At 38.1% G+C, this 23,227-nt stretch overlaps 3 pseudogenes; all 3 read right to left on the reverse strand.

Annotated features, from left to right (window-relative positions):
- Positions 1 to 6,530: 6,530 nt before the first annotated feature.
- LOC117280659 (U2 spliceosomal RNA) lies at positions 6,531 to 6,677 on the reverse strand (annotated as a pseudogene).
- Positions 6,678 to 13,789: 7,112 nt separating this feature from the next.
- Positions 13,790 to 13,912, reverse strand: LOC117280660 (U2 spliceosomal RNA; annotated as a pseudogene).
- Positions 13,913 to 14,289: 377 nt separating this feature from the next.
- On the reverse strand, positions 14,290 to 14,540 carry LOC117280658 (U2 spliceosomal RNA; annotated as a pseudogene).
- Between the last annotated feature and the right edge of the window lie 8,687 nt (positions 14,541 to 23,227).

Here is a 23,227-nt window from a genome sequence, read left to right on the forward strand (position 1 = left end):
ATATATGACTTGTTGGTATTTTTGGTTGAGGTCCCGAGGTTCTCGGGGTTATTTTGGATGGGTATCGGGGAGTTTGGAAGTTGGAAAATGCAGCGGGAGCTGCTGTTCTGGTGTGTCCGCACCTACGGATTGGGAACCGTAGGTGCGATGATCGCAGGTGCATGGGAGGCTCGCAGATGCGGAGATGGTCGCATATGCGAAGAGTGGATCGCACATGCGGGCTCGCAGGTGTGAGGAGGCTGCCGCAGGTGTGAAGTCTGGTCGGTGAAGTGGAATGCGCAGGTGCGCACCTGTGTCCGCAGATGCGGAAGCGCAAGTGCGAAAAACTTGGGCAGAAACCATAAATAGAACCCTTGGCGATTTTTGTGCATTCTTCACCATTTCTATTCGATGTTTGGAGCTTTTGGGAGAGATTTGAAGAGGGAATCAAGGGAATTCATTGAGGTAAGTTACTTGAGCCTGAATACTTGTATATATGGTGATTCTCCGTTGTTTAATCATGGTAATTAGTGAAAATGAGGGGTTAGGGCTTGGAATATTTTGGGAGTAATTTAAGGATTTAAAGAACCAAACGATATCAGATTTTAATGAATTTGGTATGGTTAGACTCGGGAGAGGACAAGGTTTATTATTTTGCCATTTTTTACTGATTTCGAGACGTGGGCTCGGGGGTCAGGTTTTGGTCGGTTTCAGATTTTTGGTATATTTTGTAGTTTTTCTTGTGGAATTCCTTCCATTAGCGTATATTGATGGTATTGTACTGATTATGATTAGATTCAGAACATTTGGAGATGGGGTCCAGAGACGAGGGCATCCCGAAGTAGGATGTTTACGCTGTTAAGGTAAGTAACAGTTTTAACTCTGACTTTGAGTGTATAAACCCAGAGATTTGACATCACGTGATTGTTTGGAAGTGATACCCACGCTAGGCGACGGGTCTGTGGCTGTTCACCGCGAGGGATTGAGACTTGGTCCGTCCCGTGAGGCCTAATGACTATTATCTGTGGTTATGTGTTTAATTGTTGTTGAACTTGTTTGCCTTCATGTTAGAGATCATGCTTAGGCTTTATTCATGCTCACATTATTCTACTTAGTCATAGAAATTATCGTACATGTTTACCTCAGTCTCTATTATTTGCTAATATGTTGTGATACTTGATGTGGGCTTTGTTCCCTTATTTGTTGGTGATGATGAGGCTAGTGAGGTACATGATTGAGTGAGGCTGAGGGCGTGCTTGTGAGGATATTAATACCATAGCGTGTGAGTTGTCCGTGTAGCATGTGAGTTGACCATGTGGATCCAAGTATTGATATGATGGCACGTGAGTTGTTCGTGCTTAGCGCTTGGGCTTTGGGAGCCCCTCCGGAGTCTGTACACCCTCCCCCCCAATGAGCTCAAAGTGTTGAGTGTTTTCAGTATTGAGTGCTGAGTACGAGTGATGAGTGATGGAGTGACACTACTGTGAGGTTGTATTTATTTGTGTTGCTGCATTTATCTGTTAAACTTCTTTGTGGCATTTACTGAGTTATGGAATTTACCTGTTTATTTCTGTTTATTTTAAAATTGTGAAAAATAAATAATTGGACTGTTTTACTTAGCTCGTCACTATTGCTCAGTTCCTTAGTTATTTATGTTACATGCTGAGGTGGTTGTACTCATGCTACACCCTGCACTTTATGTGCAGATTCAGGTGAGTTAGAGCTCGGCGATCATTGAGTTCAGGCCGGCTATCTGTGGAGATTGCAAGGTAGCTGCTAGCGTCCGCAAGACCTTGTTACTCTTATTATCATTTCTTCTTTTGGATTGTATTGACAGTTAGACAGTTTCATTTCTTAGTTCATAGATTTAGACTCTCATGACTTAGTGACACCCCGATGTTTGGGGCTAGTTTTCGTATTTCTAAAATTATATTTAAAGTTGATTTAGTTTATGAGAAATTCAAATGTTAAAATGTTTTGTTAAATTCTTATAATTGGTTTAGTAGAAATATTTTGGAAAGTAGGCTTGCCTTGTAACACGATAGGCGTCATCACGACTATGGTAAGATTTTGGGTCGTGACAGGGTCATTGTGGACAGGCTGACTAAGTCAACGCATTTCATTCCTGCGGCAGTTACCTATTCCTCGGAGCGGTTGGCAGATATTTATATTAGTGAGATCTTCCATCTTCACGGTGTTCCCATGTTTATCATTTCTGATCGAGGTACGCAGTTTACCTCGCACTTTTGGAGGGTAGTTCAGCGTGAGGTGGGTACGTAGGTTGAGTTAAGCACAATATTTCATCCTCAAACGGACTGGCAGTCCGAGCGCACTATTCAGATCTTGGAGGATATTCTACGCGCCTGTGTTATTGACTTTGGAGGTTCTTGGGATCAGATTTTGCCGTTAGCGGAGTTTGCCTACAATAACAGCTACCAGTTGAGCATTCAGATGGCTCCCTATGAGGCATTATATAGTAGACGATGTAGGTCACCAGTTGGGTGGTTTGAGCCGGAGGAGGCTTGGTTATTGGGTACAGATTTAGTTCAGGAGGCCTTGGACAAGGTCAAGATTATATAGGATCGACTTCGTACAGCTCAGTCCAGGCAAACGCGTTATGCCGACCGTAGAGTTTGTGATGTTGCATGCATGGTCGGAGAGAGAGTGTTACTTCGTGTATCACCTATGAAGGATGTAATGAGGTTCCGAAAGAAGGGGAAGTTGATCCCCAGGTATATCAGGTCATTTGAGATCCTCGAGAAAGTGGGGGAGGTAGCTTATAGACTTGCGTTGCCTCCAAGGTTATCCTCAATTCATCTGGTCGTGTCTTTGCTCCGAAAATATCATAGTGACCCGTCCCACATGTTAGATTTCAGCTATGTCCAGTTGGACAAGGATTTGACTTACGAAGAGGAGCCGGTGGCAATTGTAGCCCGGCAAGTTTGCTAGTTGAGATACAAGAGTTACCCTTCAGTTCGAGTGCAGTGGATAGGTCAGCCTATTGAGGCAGCTACTTGGGAGTCTGAGTCTGACATACGGAGTAGATATCCCCATCTTTTCACCAACCCAGGTATTTTTCTATGTTCATTCGAGGATGAACGGTTGTTTTAGAGGTGGAGAATGTGATGACCCAAAAGGTCATCTTATATTTTAGAACTTGAAGCTGCGCTCTTAAGCCTTAAAAATCTCATTTTTACCCTCCTCGATTTGCGTGCGTAGTCCGGGCAGGTTTCCAGAAGATTTTATGTTGAAAACTAATGAAAATAAGAATTTTTACCTTAAAAGTTAATTTTAGTTGACTTCGGTCAATATTTTTGGTAAATGGGTCTGGATTCGTACTTTGACACTCCGAGTAGGTCCGTATCGAATTATGGGACTTGGGCGTATGCCCGGAATTGAATTTGGATTTCCCTAGCTTGAGTTATGGATTTTTGATGAACATTAAAAGTTTGAAAATTATTTGTTTTTAAGAATTGATTGATATTTGGCATTGTTAGTATCGGGTCCGTATTTTAGTTCCGGAGCCCGATACAGGTTCATTAAGATATTTAAGACATGTCTGTGAAATATGGTAAGAAATGGAGTAGATTTGACGTGATTCGGACGACCAGTTGAGAAATTAGAAGTTTTAAAGTATTCTTGAGAATTTTATTTGAATTGGTACTAAATTTAGAGTTCTAGGTGTTATTTTGTCGATTTGATCGCGCGAGCAAGTTCGTATGATAGTTATAGAGTTGTGTGCATGTTTGGTTTGGTGCCCCGAGGGCTCGGGTGAGTTTCGGATAGGCCACAGGATGTTTTGGACTTTGAAAATCTGGTTTTTCTGCATAATATGTGTTCTGGAATGTCCTTCTTCGCGTTCGCGAAGGTACTCTTGCGAACACGAAGAGTAAACTGGGCAGCTGAGGATATCTTCTTCACGAACGCGAAGGCTTGGTCGCAAACGCGAAACGATAGGGGCGTTACCCTTAACGAACGCGTAGTGTTAGGCACTGGGGAGGGGGAGTCAGCTTTTTCTTCATCGCGAACGCGAACAATGTCTCGCGAACGCAAAGACCAGGGAAGGGTAGCCTCGCGAACGCGATGAACATTGTCGCCCAAAACTTAACAGAACCCAAAAACGGGATTTTAGCCAAAAACTCATTTTTCTCAAAAACCAAACGGTGAGAGGCGATGTTTCAAGAATTATTTCTTCCCCAAATTGTTTGTAAGTTATTCTAAACCATTTTCTTTCAATTACCCATTACATTTCTTGAATTTTCAACCTAAAATCTAGAGTTTTCATGGTAGAATTAGGGGTTAGGGTAGAAACTAGGGATTTCTGGAATTTGGGTATTTAGACCTCAATTTGAGGTCGGATTCCAAAACTAATTACATATTCGGGCTCGGGGGTGAATGGGTAAAAGGATTTTGGTTCGAACCTCGAGTTTTGACCAAGCGGGCACGGGGTCGATTTTTTAACTTTTTGGAGGAAAATTAGGGAAATTTAATTTATGCAATATAATTGATTCCTTTATCAATATTTGATATTATTGAGTCATTTTTGAATAGATACGAGTGGTTTGGAGGTGAATTCCAAAGGAAAAGTTGTGATTGAAAATTAAGCGGCCTTCAGAGCGAGGTAAGTATTGTGGCTAACCCTGACTTGAGAAAATTAGGAACCTTAGATTATTTGCTAAGTGAAATTCATGTGAGCGGCGCATATGTGAGGTGGCGAGTACCTATGCGTCGCCAATTTACCTGTTTTTCCATGTTTCTTTGTTTTTCTGATATTGTCTCATTCCTATGCCAAATTGCTACGTGTTATACTAGTGTTGTTCAAATTATCGTTCTTATCATGTTTACAGATTTTTCTGGTGATAACTGAGTTTTTATTTCAAAGTTGAGATTGATATTATGGAACCAAATGTTGAAGTAAGGTTTGTACTTGTTATTCTATCTCCCTGTTATTATTTATGCAATGCATTATGGTAAATGAGAGTGTTAATGCACGAAGGGTGATGTCATGCCATATTGTGAGTGTTAATGCATGAAGGGTGATGTCGTGCCATATTGTGAGTGTTAATGCACGAAGGGTGATGTCGTGCCATATTGTGAGTGTTAATGCACGAAGGGTGATGCCGTGCCATATTGAGAGTGTTAATGCACGAAGGGTGATGCCGTGTCGTTTCTATTAATTTTATGGTGAGATTGAGAGTAAAAGCACGAAGGGTGATGCCGTGCATTTTGTTTTCTTACCGTATTCACTATTCTTGTTGATTCATGGTATATTGACTTCTCCGGGGATCATTCTGTTGTAGTTCTTTATCTTGTATTCCCCTTAGTATATTTTTCCTCCCGACATTTCCTGTTTAGTTCTTCATTTCTGTTATTTGCATATACGTTATTAAATTGTACAGGTTGATTTGTAGGTGCCTTGCCTTAGCCTCGCCACTACTTCGTCGAGGTTAGGCTCGACACTTACCAGTACATGGGGTCGTTGTACTGATACTGCACTCTGCACTTTCTGTTCAGATTTTGATACCGGCTCGGGTTGATCTAGATTTTGCTATTGGTCCGCTGTCCGGAGACTCAAGGTAGATCTGTCGGCGTTCACAGACCTTGAAGTCCCCCTCTGTCTTTTCTGTTCTATTATTTCTTCATTGAGACTGCTGTATTTCTTTCAGACTATTACTTGTAGTAAATTCTAGAATACTCGTGAATTGTGACTCCAGATCCGGGTGGTAGTAATTAATACAGTTTTATAAAATTCCGCACCTCTTATATTTCATCTTAGTTAATTATTGTTATTTACTAAATGGAAATAAGGAATTGGTTTAACGATTTTCTAATGTTGGCTTGCTTAGCAAGTGAAATGTTAGGCGCCATCACGGTCCCGTCGGTGAAAAATTTCGGGTCGTGACATTAGAAAACCTTATGGGTTTCGCAGTCGACCATTTGATAGCCCTGTTCCTGAATATACACAGAATAGGGCTTCGATGAGACCTAGATGTAAAGGGGTTCTTGAACCCTTCTAAGCAATTAGAAGAGCGCGAAATTGGACCTCCCTCAAATAGATGGATCTGGGATTGATTGCGGAACCTGAATCTCTTGCCAACAAGTATAGTGCACGTCGTGAAACAGAACATTGTATACATTTTGTGAACATAAAAATAGAGAAAGGGATACTTGATTATTTTGTGAAAAATCATTCAATATTGAAAAGCCAATTGTATCAAGGAACAAATGTTACTATTGAAAAATAAGTAGAAGATAAAATGATAAGAGGGAAGACTTTTGTTATCATTCGTTAGAGGTTCTTCAGATATGTGATAATGCTAAATCTTTCCATTTTTGTTAAATGCTCTTAATATGTTTAGTTTTTAGAAGAATCTATCTTTTCGCTATTTTGTTTTTTGAATATTAGCAAAGGATCATTTGTAAACTTAATGAGGCAGTTTATGACTGCGCGAAGCGCGGGCAATTTACCTAGGTTTTAAATAGATCTGGTGGGGTGTGCCAGGCCAAGGCTATAGTGCTAACACCATTTACCTAGGTTTTAAATAGATCTGGTGGGGTGTGCCAGGCCAAGGCTATAGTGCTAACACCAAGACGGCACTTGAAAGTCCCGATAGCAAGCTACCGTAGTGATTTTCACCCTAAAAATTAAGTTAATATAATGATAAGAACAGATATAGCCAAAAGGCCGAGAAAGGTATGCTTTTAAAAGTGCAAGGTCCATTTTTTTTATGCTAGTTCCCTGCTATCTTAGCGTCATTCTGCTTCCGGTATGGGACAATACACAATAGAAACTGCCAAGAATTCTTCCAAACCGAAAAATGACAATTCAAAAGGACAAAAGGGAAAAATTAAACTCTTTTCTGACTCAATCAATGTTTCTTCTTTTATTCAACTTGAATGCTTCCCTAGAAGCAAAATAGAAGAAAGCCTACACTATTTTTTGATCTAAAGATATACATTCTCAGTTCCTAAATGTTGTGACATGTAGAATACTAGAAATATTATAATCAGGAAATGGGAAAGAAAATAGTAGAAAAGAAATGAAATAGATCTGCACTCTATGATACAAAAATGCAAGCAAATCATCAAGCTCGCATTTATCTTACTTAAACTTAGGTTAATTAGCGGTGCCTAAAGGAAAGAAAATTTTCATCAAACCGGTCCATTTACTATCTATTAATTGATTGACTAATACCTTAAACTGGAATGAGTGCTGTAATTGTGGTTGTAGAATCATTAGCCATTGACTCTTCCTCGCAAACCTCTCGTCCACGATGTCTAGTTCTCTTGTCGTCCAAAGACCAAATCAATCTTCGGCCATCCTAATAATTCATAGGCGTTCTCATTTTTAACCAAATTAGAACTATAAGCAGGACATGTAAACATTTTGGCTTTTATCATCAAAAGATGGCACAGTGGAGTAACACAAGAGAAAAGCTACTCATTGTGAATTCTTAAAGTTTTACTGAGAAGCTAAATTTTGAGCACCAAGATGATGGAAATTTTTGTTTCAAATCATCTGACTGATTTCTGTGTCCTTTAAAAAAAAATCTATTTGAAAGGTTAGGTTGATAGTAGCAAACTTGTTGTTGTAAGTGAAAGAAAGAAAAGTGGACAAAACCAAAGAAAAAAAAATCAAAAAGAGATAAACTTATGATGTAAGCGCTTACATTGGCATTCTTATGATGTATGCACTTACATCGGCATTCGTATGATATAAACGCTTACATCGACATTCCTATGATATAAGCGTTTACCTCGGCAGGGCATTCAAATGCCTATAAAAGGGGTATGCATTTTCATTTGCAAATCATCCATCAACTTCTTCTTTCTCTATTCAATTATTAAAGATTTATTCTTTGTGTGACCGTGGAGTAGGCAAAATTGCTGAACAACGTAAATCTTGTCTTGTCTTGTGCAATTTATTATTTTTCTCTTAGCCAAATAGGTGTACGACCCCTTAAACTTGGCTTCAGTTTCCATTTTGATACTTTAACTTAGCGTTTTTCCTATTGAACACTTTAATATTATATAAAGTGATCTATTGAACTCTTTACTCATAACCAGTAAAAACAATAAGGTGCGTGTAATTTACACATGAATGACTTAGCAAAATGACAAATAAGAGGGAGACACATGACATTTGGGTCCAAATAGTCAAAAAGAAGTTTTGAAAACAAAAAAGATTTATTTTAAACACCCCCCTCCCATCGTCACCTTCTTCCCAACCACCCCCTTTCTTTTTTCATTCCATGGAATCCCACCAGCCCCTTCCATAGAAACCCACCTCCGCCTTCCCAAATCTCCTTGGCTCTTCAACCACCAGAAGACTACCATTTTCATCTGCCAAAAGGAAAAAATACAGGTACCGTTTTTGAATTTTCAGATCTGGGGAAGGGAGAAATTTATGTCAATTTTTTTCTTTCTTTTTTGGGTTTAAAATCCCTTCTCTTAGCTAAGTGGAGAAGAAAAAATCTAAGTTGAGAAAAAAGGGAAGAAACAAAAAAGAATATGGCGATTCTAGCAACCACCGACCATTGCTCATTTCCTTTCCTCCTTATCTCTATTATTATATTTCGTTGTTGTTTTAACTGATAAAAGAGCAAAACTGAAAGAAGTAACTGGACATTTAATATTTTGAGGGTTACAATTAAAATCAGCGATATTATCGCCATTTTTGGTCTTCCATCGTTGTGGTATCAGAGATTCATTCTTGTTCTATCTATTACTGATTTCGTGGTTGGTGTGTAAATGTTAAAATCTTGATAACATATTACTGTTGCTTGTCGCCTCTTTGAACCTGGCCGGAGTTCTGACTTTTTCGGCGATCTCCATTAATTTCGGCAATAAAATTTATTGTCGTTCTTCTTCTGTTTTCGTTACTCGTCGGGGATCAGGTGGTTATGGATGGCCTTTATAAAAAAAAGTCAATTTTGATTTAAACAAAAAAAATATATGATCTCAAACCCATTAAATTCACGCGCGCAAGAGGGGGTGAAATACAACTCTCTTGCCATGTCAGTTTTTGTGTTTAATCGGCATACATTGATTTGGGTTGAAGTGTTTAATAGGTAATGGACTTAGTTAAGGTGTCAAAATGGAAACTGGAGCCAAGTTTAAGGGGCCGTACACCTATTTGGCCTTTTCTCTTTCAAATATTGTTTTCTTCTATTAGCTTGACATATTTTCCAACAACTGGTATCAGAGCACAGACAGTGTAATTCTGGTAGAAAAGTACGGTATCGGTGCAGGTACTATTCTCAAGAATAGTGCGACATTATTGATCATCGTTACTATTCACCGACACTATTCACATAAATTAGTTTTTTGAAAAATAACATCGGAAGAAGGGAAGGTTAAGATTGACAAATTCAATGGCAAAGATTTTGGATTCTGTAAAATGCAAATAGAGGATTATTTGTACCAGAAAAAACTACACTTACCTCTGATCGAGGTAAAATCAAAGAATATGGCCAAAGCGGATTGGGATCTATTAGATCGCCAAGCTCATGGTGTGATTCGTTTGGCGTTGACACGAAATGTGCCGTTTAACATCATTAACGAGAAGACCACTGCAGGTCTGATGAAAGCGTTATCAAATATGTACGAGAAGCCATCTGCTTCAAATAAAGTCTATTTGATGCGTCGATTGTTCAACTTAAAGATGACAGAAGGTGGATCTATCACAGAACATATCAATGAGTTTAATGTAATATCAACTCAGTTGAGTTCTGTCAATGTAACATTCGATGACGAAGTTAGGGCGTTGATTCTATTATCATCTCTACCGGAGAGTTGGTTTGTAACAGTAACTGCAGTTAGCAGTTCATCGTGAAGTATCAAACTCAAATTGGATGATATTAGAGACTTGGTTCTAAGCGAAGATATTCACCGGAGAGAATCAAGTGATTCCCCAGGATCTTCTTTGAATATCGAAAGTAGGGGGATAAACAACCAAAGGGGACAAAGTCATGGTCGTGGCAGATTAAAGTCAAGGAGAAGAGGGCAATTCAAAAATCGCAAAGACATAATGTATTGGAATTGCAATAAAAAGGGCCACTACAGTAGTTAGTGTAGAGAGCCAAAGAAGAAGAAGAACGATCAATACAAGTATGATAATTCAGCAAATGCAATTGCTGAACAAGTAGGTGATGCACTAATTTGTTGTGCAGACAGTCCAGTCGAATCTTGGATTCTCGACTCAGGTGCTTCCTTTCACTCTACATCATGCAAAGAATTATTGCATAAATATATTGCTGGAAGATTTGGAAAAGTTTATCTAGCAGACGGCGAACCTCTGGACATTGTCAGGAAAGGTGAAGTTCATATAAAGACTTTACAAGGCACGCTATGGAAATTGCAAAATGTCTGACATGTTCCTGGCCTCAAGTAAAATCTGATATCTATGGGTCAGATTGATAGTGAAGGATATACAACAACATTTGGTAATGGATCATGGAAGATAACCAAAGGAAATTTGGTTGTGGCACGAGGCTTCAAGAAGGGAACACTATATGCAACTGCAATACAGCGAGATACTATAACAACAATTGATCATGGTCATGATACAACATTGTGGCACCGGAGTCTCGGGCATATGAGTGAGAAGGGAATGAAGTTGTTGGCATCCAAAGAAAAGTTTCCAAACCTAAAGCGTGTTGAATTAGGTTTGTACGAAGATTGCATTTACGGGAAACAAAAGAGAGTTAGTTTCTCAAAGGTGGGAATGACGCCAAAGAAAGAGAAGTTGGAACTAGTGCATACAGATGTGTGGGGACCAACACCTGTAACTTCTCTGGGAGGCTCAAACTATTATGTCACCTGCATTGATGATTCCACAAGAAAGGTATGGATTTATTTTATGAAAAATAAATCTGATGTGTTTGTTACCTTTAAAAGATGGAAAGTTGAAGTTGAAAATCAGACAAGTCTAAAGTTAAAATATCTAAAGTCTGACAATGGAGGACAGTATGATAGTTAAGAGTTTAAAGCATTATGCTCTCATAATGGTATCAGAATGATCAAGACAGTTCCTGGAACACCGGAACAAAATGGCATTGCTGAGAGGATGAACAAAACCCTGAATGAACGAGCCAGAAGTATGAGAATACATTCTGGATTGCTAGAATATTTTTGGGTTGAGGCTGTTAACACGGCATATTACCTCATAAATAGGGGACCCTCTATACTGCTGAATTGTGAAATTCCTGAAGAGGTATGGACAGGAAAGAAGGTAACTCTCTCACATCTGAAAATATTTTGTTATGTTGCTTATGTGCATGTAAACTCTAATGATAGAGATAAACTTGATCCTAAGGCCAAAAAATGTTTCCTTATTGGCTATGGTGATGATAATTTTGGTTATCGATTTTGGGATGATCATAATAGAAAGATCCTAAGACACAAGAATGTCACATTTAATTAAAATGTGATGTACAAAGACAAGCTTGAAGTAGAACCAACCAGCACCAGTAGACAGATATCTGAAGCAGTTGACTTATAATAAATCTCAAAAAATAAAGTGGCTAGAGAGACTACAACTGGATTTGAAATTGAAGATGCCGAATCTAGATCAGAATCAGAACCAGAACTAGAGATAAAATCAGATGGAGAACCAAATCTGGAGTCAGGACTTGAATCAAATTCGGGATTGGTTAATCATGAACCTACATTAAGGAGATCTAAAAAAGTCATGAATGCTCCAGATAGGTTAACTCTCTCTCTCCACTATTTACTTCTGACTGTTGTTGGAGAACCAGAGCATTTTGTTGAAGCAATGCATGTGATAAGCTCTGATAAGTGGAAGCTAGCCATGAAAGAATAGACTAATTCTCTTCAAAAGAATAAAACATGGATACTTATAGAGTTACCAAAACAAAAGAAGGCATTGCAAAATAAGTGGGTGTACAGGATCAAGGAAGAGCATGATAGTAAGAAGAGATACAAAGTACGATTAGTAGTAAAAGGATTTCAGCAGCAGGAAGGGATTGACTACACCGAGATCTTCTCTCATGTAGTCAAATTAACTACTATCATGTTGGTCCTAAGTATCGTAGCTGTAGAAAATTTACATTTGGAGCAGCTAGATGTTAAAATTGCTTTCTTACATGGTGACCTTGAAGAAGACATCTACATGAAGGAACCTGAAGTAAGTTGTGTGTAAGTTGAAACAAGCACCCCGACAATGGTACAAGAAATTTGATGGATTCATGCATAATAATGGTTTCACACGATATGAGATGGACCATTGTTGTTATATCAAAAATCTTGATAAATCTTATATCATTTTACTGTTGTACGTTGATAATATGTTAATTGCAGGATCTAGCATAAATGAGATCAACAGGGTTAAGCAACAACTGGCGGAGGAGTTTGAAATGAAAGACTTAGGACCAGCTAAGCAAATGCTTGGGATGAGGATTAGCAGAAACAGGTCTGAAGGAACCTTAAAATTATCTCAAGAAAAGTACATACAGAAGGTACTAAGCAGGTTTAGTCTTCATGATGCAAAGACTAGAAGCACTCCACTCGGAAGCCATCTTAATCTGTCGAAGGACCAATCACCTAAGACAAATGAAGAAAGGAAGTACATGTCTGAAGTTCCATATGCTTCAGCAGTAGAAAGTTTGATTTATGCTATGGTTTGCACTAGACTTGACATATCCCATGCAGTTGTAGTTGTCAATAGATACATGTCAAATCCAGGAAAGGAGCATTAGGAAGGTGTAAAATGGATATTGCGATATCTCAAAGGCACCTCAGGTATTGCACTTTATTTTAATAGGAGCAATATTATCTTACAAGATTTTGCTGATGCAAATTTAGGCGGCGATCTGGATAGTCAAAAAAGTACCATAGGCTACGTGTTCACCTTGGGTGGTACTGCTGTTAGCTGGATGTCTAGACTTCAGAAAAGTGCTACTCTATCTACCACTGAAGCAGAGTACATGGCAATCTCAGAAGCTAGAAAAGAGATGATTTGGCTCAAGAATTTTCTTAAAGAGCTAGGTAAAGAGCAGGACAATTGTGAGCTTTTCAGCGATAGCCAGTGTGCAATTCATCTTGCCAAGAATCCAGTGTTTCATGCAATATCAAAGCATATCTAGTTGAGGTATCATCATATCCGAGAGTTGATAAGTGAAAAACTTTTTTCCTGCAAAAGATACCAGGATCAAAGAACCCGTCAGACATGTTGACCAAAGTTGTCGGTATTGACAAACTGAGGTTGTGCACTGCCTCAGTTAGCCTTCAAGACTGATAGGTTGAAGGCACCACTAGAGAATAACAAATCTTTATTTTAATTTCTTTCTTGATGTAACATAGGTTTGAAGGGGAGATTGATAGTAGCAAACCTGTTATTGTATGTGAAAGAAAGAAAAGTGGACAAAACAAAAGAAAGAAAAATCAAAAAGAGATGAACTTATGATGTAAGCGCTTACATCGGCATTCTTATGATGTATGCGCTTACATCGGCATTCGTATGATATAAGTGCTTACATCGGCATTCCTATGATATAAGCGTTTACCTCGGCAGGACATTCAAATGCCTATAAAAGGGGTACGCATTATCATTTACAAATCATCCCTCAACTTCTTCTTTCTCTCTTCAATTAATAAAGAGTTATTCTTTGTGTGGCCGTGGAGTAGACAAAATTGCTGAACCACGTAAATCTTATCTTGTCTTGCCTTGTGCAATTTCTTGCTTTTCTCTTTCAAATATTTTTTTCTTCTATTAACCTGGCACGTTTCCCAACATATGCATGAGAACAACATCGATTGCATGTATTTAAAACACTCTGGACTACAATTGGAGAGATGTGCCAGGCCATGGCAGTATTGCAACACCAAGGCGACACTTGAAAGCCCCCATAGCAAGCTATCGTGGTGTACTTTCTCCCTAAGAAAATTGAGTTATTATAAAGTATTAAAGTATTGTGCGTTCATGTAGAGTCCGGCAGAAGGCTGCACCCCAAGGAGAGTGATTGTTTCTACGGCTCGAACCCGTGATCTATAGGTCATACGGAGACACCTTTACCATTGCTCCAAGGTTAAAATCTTTGAGCACCGACTTGCTGGAAATATTTTATTTGAAATCATCTTAGTTTCTTTTACTTTTTTCCTTAAAAATGAGGCAAGGAATAAAGAAATGCGTCATTTTAATTTAGAATTCTTGTTCAAGTCAAAGCTGTCCAATCAGAATATTAAAGAGCCAAAAATACTCATAACAATAGCTCTTGAAAATCCAATTAGCTGCTGTAGAAAAGAAAATCATCGCTATATTTAGACCAAAACACTTTTAGACTACAATTGGAGGGGTATGCCAGGCCACGGCTATAGTGTAACACCAAGGCAACATTTGAAAGTCTCGATAGCAAGCCACAGTAGTGAACTTTTCCCTAAAATTGAGTTAATATCGTGTGAGTCAATGACTCGCATATAGAATATTAAAGATAAATACATGGTTTGAACGAAATCTACTGAGTTTGGCCGAACCCATAAGTTATACTCTCCCTCCGCGCCTGATACTATACTTATCTTAGCAAAAAGGCAGAGAAAGACATGCTTTTTAAAGTGCAAAGCCCATCTGTTTTATTACTAGTTCCCTTTTGTTCTGCTTTCTTCTACTTCCAGTGTGGGACGCTACACAATGGAAACTGCAAGCATTGTACCTAGAGGAATAAAATTATCATAAACCAAAAGTAATAGAATAAACTCTTTTGCCTAAACCAAAGGTTCCAATTATGGAACTTGTCTCTTGAATCCATCACAAAAATTTTCAATTAATTCTAGTATTATCAGCTAATCAGAACGTTTTGATTTTCCAAATGCACTATTAATTTATACTCTTTCATATATATAGTGCAACTCAGTTTTTATTTTTGTATACCGTTTCTCAGCAGAGCACATTTCTTGCTTATCAATTAAATTTAGCATCTGCTTCTTAAACTAAGGTAACCATTTAAGAGAAACAATGAACAAAAGAAATTTTGCATGCTCTTAGAAAGGCACGAGTACAGCATTCATTGCATGCACTTATATTTGGGCAAATAAAACTTTGGTGGGGTGCGCCTGGCCAAGGTAATAGTGCAACACCAAGGTGACACTAGAAAGTCCCGATAGCAAGCTACCGCGGTGAACCAAAAATGTACCCGGAACGACTTGAAATTTCTTAGAGTTATAAAAAAAAATTGACCGGCTCTAATTGACCTGAAATTTCGTAGGTCCATAGGAAAGGTCTAATGATTAATACTCATCGCTTCGCCATGACCAGAGGCGGACCCAGTATCTAAAGGTCGCGGGTGCACTTTTGGATTCAACTAAAATTTGTTTCGAATATAGGGTACTCACTACTAATACATCACTATTTTCTAAAGACATATACATGTATACATTGAATTTTTGCCGAACTTTACATGTGTCGGTGACCCCTCTCTGTATAGCATAGGTTCCCTCCTACGGTAAGAGATGCTGTAAAAGAAAGGACTTATCATTTTTACTACCTCTTAAGAGTTGTGAGTGCATTATAGTATAAACATGACATCTATCTAAGTACCCCGCAATATGGCTAACGACATAGTAACTGCAATAAGGAAAGAAAAACATCAAGTAACAGCGGAACACCAGAATAAGACACAGAAGAATGAACGAAAACATAACCCAATGCAAAAATCACAATACAGTAAAGGCAAGTAGTAACTCAGCTACTGCAATAGTTTTCACATCAGGTCTCAGCCAACAACCCCAATAAATTAGTCAAATCCTTCAAGTGTAAACTTTCACCCGTAAGATTTTAAATTGAGGTCTTTAGAATATAATCCTTTCCAATAAGAAATTATTTTTGAAATATACTTCCTTCAAACATAGTTCTTTCAAGATAAAACCTTTCAAATATAAACTTTTCAAATAATTAACCTTCAAACATAGCTCTTTCAAGATAAATACTTTTCAAGTATAACCCCTTCAAATAAATATCTTCAAATATAGTTCCTTCGAGATAAATACTTTTCAAATATAAACTTTTCAAATAATTAGCCTTCAAACATAGTTCTTTCAAGATAAATACTTTCCAAGTATAACCCTTTAAAATAAATATCTTCAAATATAGTTCCTTCAAGATAAATAATTTTCAAATATAAACTTTTCAAATAATATCCTTCGAGTATAAGTCACCCTATGACACCTAATCATGGAAGATCTGCAGCTCCGAACACAGATATAACCACAGGGGAAATCTATCAGAATACCGTCCCGTAATCTCAAAATAAATATACAGTGCTAGGGAATCTCCCGGAATACGTCTGTAGTCCCAAAGTAAATATGCAAGACAGGGGGATCTTCCGAAATACGTCCGTAGTCCCAATTTAAATATGCAGTGCTGGGGGATCTATCAGAATACCGTCCCGTAATCTCAAAATAAATATGCAGTGTTGGGGGATCTCCCGGAATACGTCCGTAGTCCCAAAGTAAATATGCAAGACGGGGGAATCTCCCGGAATACGTCCGTAGTCCCAACTTAAATATGCAATGTTGGGGGATCTCCCGGAATACGTCTATAGTCCCAATTTAAATATGCAGCGCAAACAATAGAGATAACAACTATAACACGACAGAAACCTCGTAAATCACCACAACGAGTACAAAAGCAACAATGACAGAAATGCAAAGTACGGCGAGCAAATCAACTCAAGAATTTAAATCACAAGAATGGTATAACTCATTCACAAGGAATAACCACAGTAAAGAATGTTAGGCACAAGGAGAGCAGCTTAACAAGGGAAAACAAAACAAAAATGTAGCAACAATTCCACAATATTCAAGTCAACAATAAGAAGCCAACACTAGTCAAATAGTTCCAAATAATGGCAAGTCAACTAAGATATAGGTTATCTAAACTTCTTTTGAGGTTGAGCAATTACGAGGAAAATTCAATAATTCAAGTAAGGATAAGCAGCGAAAGATAATCATAACTCCAATTAAGACTAAACAATTATAGGGTGAGAAAATAATAATTTCAATTAAAGATAAGCAGTTATAAAAAATATAGCACGGCGATAGAAGAGATAAAATCTTTAGTTAAGTCAAATAAGAGTCCAATAGGCAATAAGAGTGAATCCTGAAAGAAATTAATTCTAATTAAAGCATGCAGAGGTGAAACTAGTAAGTAGGAACTTAAACATATCAAAAACAACTTCATACTCAGTGAATATAAGGACCTAAGAATCCTAAAAGGCCAACTTTCCACAAATAAGTCCGTGCACGCACTCGTCACCTCGTGCACACGGGCTACAATCAACATAGAAGACTCAAATCCTAAGAGAAAAATCCCCCACACATAGTTAGGCTAGATACTTACCTCGAACCAAGCTCAAACGGTCTGTAAGAATGTCCTTTCCTCAATTATCCGACTCTGAATGGTCCAAATCTAACCAAACACAATTGCATATCATGAATACAACGATAATAGACTCATCTAATTAATGAAATCAATATTTTAATAAAAATTCCAAAATTTGCCCTAAAAGGTCGACTCGGGCCCATATCTCAGAATCGGGTAAAAATCACAAAATATGAACACCCATTCACTCACGAGTCCAACCATATAAGAATTACTCAAATCCGACCACAAATCCCTTTTCAAAACTCGAAATCGTTATTGAAGAAGTTCTTCCAATATTTCCCAATTTCAACCCCAAAAATCCGACACTAAATGGAGAAAATAACTATAGATTAATAGAATACAACCAAAAATGAGTTAGGAATCATTACCCCAAAGTTTCCTCTGAAAATCCCTCGAAAAATTACCAAATTCCAAGCTCTCAAGTCCAAAAACAAAGAATGAAACCAAACCCTCGGATTTCTCTTTTCTGCCCTGCGCATAATTAGCCGCATTTGCGCGACCGCAGGTACGCACGTCCAAACCGCACATGCACTTCCTCTCACTTCTACGTGCCAAAATTCATTTCTGCGGAGCCGCTGATGCGCACAATTTCTCCGCACCTACGGAGACTGTCGAGTCTAACTTTTCTAGCACCTGCGCATAAACCTTCGCATCTGTGGGCATTGCAGATGCGGAATTTTCCTCGCACCTGCAACCCTTGGCACTCCTCCACCTTTCCTCTTTTGTACTTGCTTCTCCGTATGTGTGCTCTCGCACCTGCGGTCTCTTCTTCGCAGCTGCGAAAATACCAGAAGCCTGAAGACTTAGCAGTAACACAAATCAAACTTTTAAATCCGTTAAGCACCTGAAACTCACTCGAGGCCCCCGGGACCTCAACCAAACATACCAACCAATCTTAATACACCATACAAACTTAGTCGAGCCCTCAAATCACATCAAACAACGTCGAAACTACGAATCGCACCATGAATCTAACTTATAAATTTTAAATCTTTCTACTTCTGAAACCCGTGCCAAAACCTATCAAATCAACCCGGAATGACGTCAAATTTTACAAGCAAGTCCTAAATAACATAACAGAGTCGTTCCAACTCTTGGAATCGCATTCTAACCCTGATATCAAAAAGTCCACTTCCGGTCCAAATCTCCAAAAATTTGACTTTTGCCATTTCGAGCCTAAATCAGCTACAGACCTCGGATTTACAGTACGGACACGCCCCTAAGTCCAAAATCATCCAACGGAGCTAACGGAACCTACGAAACTCCATTCTGGAGTCGTCTTCACATAGTTCCGACTACGGTCAAAATTCTAAGACTTAAGCTTCTGTTTTAGGGACTAAGTGTCCCAAATCACTCCGAAACAACTGGTAACCGAATTCAACAATGCACGCAAGTCAATACACATTATATGAGGTTTCTCAGAGCCTTATGCTGCCGAAAAAGACATAAAGTCTCAAAATGACCGGTCGGGTCGTTACACAACCTAAGGAATAAGAGTCATCACCTCTCCATGACCGTTCCTCGTTATTTGGTTTTTTGGGGCCGTAAAACTGGAATTTCGCCTGATTTTCAAACTTTCATGTGGTATAGCCCACACCATCTGCATGGGTATGTGCGACCAGACCCAGATCTTCTAAAGTTTTGTTAATCCATCAAAATTTACCTAAGGAGAAATAGTCATCGCCTGGCCAAGACCGTTCCGCATGTTTTGGCATTTAGGGACATAAAACTAGAATTTTGCTAGATTCCTAGATTTTCGTGTGTCCCGCCATTTGCATGGAATGGGCGATCGAACCCGGATGGACAAAAATTTTGCCGACCCATCAAATACGACATAAGTAACAATAGTCATCGCCTCACCATGATCATTCCTCTTTTTGGCGTTTTACGTCCACCAAACTGGAATTTCGTATGATTCTCATATATTCATGTGCTATAGCCCACACCATCTGCATGGCTCTGGGTGACCTGACCCTGATCGCCCAATATATTACTGTCCTATCAAAAATGACCTAAGTAAGAATAGTCATCACCTCGCCATGGCCGATCCTTATTTTTGGCGTTTAAGGCCATAAAACTGAAATTCTGTCTGATTCTCAAATTTTCATGTACGTCATCTACATGGGTCTGGACAACCGGACCCGAATTGTCTAAAATTTTATCGGCCCATAAAAAATGATCTAAGGAACAATAGTGATCACTTCTCCATGATCGTTCCTCTTTTATTGGCGTATTAGGGCCATATAACTAGAATTCAACCCAATTCTCAGATTTTCGTGTGTTGTATAGCTCATGCATTCGGCATGCATCCAGGAAACTAGACGAATCATCTAAAATTTTGTCAGCCCATAATAAATGACCTAAGAAAATATAGCCATCGCTTTTCCATGACCGTTGCTTATTTTTTGGCGTTTTAGGGTCATAAAACTAGAATTCCGCCCAATTCTCATATTCTTTTGTGCTATAGACCACGCCATCTACATGCCCCGGGCGACCGGACCCGAATCACCTAAAATATTTCTGGCTCATAAAAAATGACCCAAGGAACAATAGTCATCGTTTCGCCATGATCGTTACTTATTTTTTGGTATATTAGGGCTATACAAGTCTAATTCTACCTAATTCCCAAATTTTCTAATGCTATAGCCCATGCCATCTGCATGGGTCGGGCGACCAGACTCGAATATCCTAAAATTTTATCGGCCCATCAAAAATAACCTAAGGAACAAGAGTCATTGCTTCCCCATGACTGTTCCTCGTTATTTGGCTTTTTAGGGCCGTAAAATTGAAATTTCGCTTGATTTTCAAATTTCCATGTGCTATAGCCCACGCCATCTGCATGGATACGTACGAAATAGACCCAGGTCTCCTAAAGCTTTGTCGGTCTACAAAAAATGGCCTAAGGAGCAATAGTCATCGCCTGGCCAAGACTGTTTCATATTTTTCGGCATTTAGGGCAATAAAACTAGAATTACGCCTGATTCCCAGATTTTTGTGTGCTCCGCCATCTGCATAGGTCCGGACGATCAAACCCAGATGGCCAAAAAACTTTTCTACCCATCAAAAATGACATAAAGAACAATAATCATCACCTCGCCATGATTGTTCATTGTTTTGGCATTTTAGGGCCATCAAACTAGAATTTCCTCCGATTCTTAGATATTCATGTGCTTTAGCCCACATCATATACATGGCTCTGGGTGACCTAACCTGAAAATATGAATAAAATAATTTTTATTGCTTCCGTATTGGATCCACGTAATAAATTTGAATATGTTAGTCTTGCACTTGAAGAACTTTTTGGGGGAGGAAAAGGGGAAGAAAATAAATGATGAGCTGTATGTTTATATAAATTATTTGTTTGGAGAATATCTAAAAAGGTATTCAGCAGGATCATGTCCTCAACCTCCATCTAGATCTACTTCATCTAATAACACATCTAATACATCTAGTGGAAGTGTTATAACTACACCATTAATAAGGACGAAGCTTCACTTGAAGAAACAAAAGGAAGACAATGGAAGTGGGGGTGCTAAATCAGAGTTGGATAAATACATTAGTGAAGAGCAATATCCTTTTAGTGAAGAATTTGATATCTTAAGTTGGTGAAAAACACATGCTCCTAGATTTTCTATTCTTCCAGAGTTGGCTCGTGATGTGTTGGCCATTCCAATTTCTAGTGTGGCGTCAGAATATGCGTTTTGCACCGGTGGCCGTATTCTTGATTTATTTAGGAGTTCATTGACTCCTAAATGCGTGCAAGCTCTTGTTTGTGTTCAAGATTGGCTTAAATAAGAGAAGAATCATATTAGTGTTGAAGAAGACTTGGAGTATCTTGAGGAACTCGAGCTTGGTAAGCTTTAATTTGTTTTGTGTATTTTAGTTCAAAATAATATATTACACTTGTTTATATATTTGACATATTTATTTTGTCTAATTATCTTTAGATATGGAAAATAATGGAAGCACTACTACCATTATTTGATCACTTTCACATATAGTTGCAACTTGAGTGGTGAGTTTAATACCCTATTTGTTTAGTGGTATACTTTTGTAGTTTTGTTCTTTTATCATCAAAATATAGTATTCTAACTTATTATTTTATCTTCTTTTTTTTAGGTTCAATCATGCCACGTGCTCCTAAAGTTGATTCGAGAGTCGAGACTATTTATGTTATTTCGATTTTTAAGAATTTGTTAAACATATTTAAGCTTAATGTGTTAGACACTTAGACTTATGGCATTATGTTCTTATCATCTTATGTTGATATTGTTGTTGGTTGCCTGCTGATTAGTTAAACTTACAACTTTGTGCTTGGCAGAATGGCAGTAGCCAGTAGGTTTGCAAACTTTGCATAATGTTGCTGTTGTGACTTGTGAGTGTGTGGCACTTTAGTTGTTATTACTTATTGGTGTAAACTTGAATTCACTCTGTTTTTGTTGCATTGTGTTTACTGCTGCTACTACTCGTTAGTGGTTGTTGCATGATGCATCTATGTTTTGGTTGCATCTGTGTAAAGTGTAAATTTGAGTTAAAAACTATGATGTTAGGTTAGAAATTCTGATGCTCGGCTGCTGCTAAGAATTTTCAGAATGATTTAGCAGTACATTTTTGGTTTTAGTGGTGCTGACTAGTGATGCCTATGGATTTGATTCATTTAAGAAAGATTTTCCTTATAGTCAGAATCTTTCCTTTCATAGTAGTATTAAATTTAGTCAATATCATTTTTCTTTCCAAATGAAAGATATTACTTATTAGTGGTGTTGAATGTTGATGCCTCTGGATTCCATTCCCTTTCATATTAATTAAGGAAAGATTTTCCTTAATTAGGAATGCACTGAAATTTTGTTTCTGCTTGCTAACGCTCTTAGCAGTTGGTAGTACGTGACACGTGAATATGTATCAAACCGAAATAGTACCAAAATCATACTGAACCAAAATAAGAAATACCGACCTGTACCGAATTACTTTTGTACAGTATTTGGTATACATAATTGATAAATCGAATACCGAAATACCGAACCAAAATTCCTAATACCCAACCGAAATATCAAAATATCAAAATATTGAATGCCCACCCCTACTTAACATTACTACCTTATGGGCTTTATTGGGATATCAGAGTGGAAAATGACACCATACAGTCACTTTTAAACATGTTGTTTAATATATATTCATAGTTTATAGTGTATTTAAACTATAACGACCCGATTTATCATTTTAAGAATTTACGCCTCGTTCAGCTACTAAAGGTCTCGAGTAGCTTTGTAAAATATATTATGACCCGCGTGTGTCGACGGGTTTGATTTTTGAAAGATTTGGAATTAAATTTAAAGAAAGATTTTCATTTTGAAGCGTAAATGGAAATAGTTAACTTTTCAGCAAACGGCCTCGGAATAAAATTATGATGATGTAAATAGCTTTGTATGGTGATTTCTGAGTTCGGCGTGTATCCGGATTTGGATTTGGAAGTCCATAGGACAATTCGGTGCATTTTGACGAAAGTTGGAAAATATAATATTTTTGGAAAGTTTTACCGAGAGTTGACTTTTTGATATCGGGGTCGTAATTTGATTCTAAAAATTGAAATAGCTCTATTATGTCATTTATGACTTGTGTGCAAAATTTGAAGTCATTCCGGATTGATTTGATACGTTTCGGCGCAAGATATAGAAGTTGGAAGATTTAAAAACTCATAATTCGATTCGATTCGATGCGTGATTCGTAATTTCGGTGTTGTTTGACGTGTTATGAAGCCTCGACTAAGTTCGTATTATATTTTGGGACATATTTGTATAATTGGTTAAGGTCCCGAGGGGCTCGGGTAAATTTCGGAAGGTAAACAGAATG

The sequence above is a fragment of the Nicotiana tomentosiformis genome, chromosome 6 (genome assembly GCF_000390325.3).
Source record: "Nicotiana tomentosiformis chromosome 6, ASM39032v3, whole genome shotgun sequence".
In the NCBI taxonomy this organism is placed as follows: domain Eukaryota; kingdom Viridiplantae; phylum Streptophyta; class Magnoliopsida; order Solanales; family Solanaceae; genus Nicotiana; species Nicotiana tomentosiformis.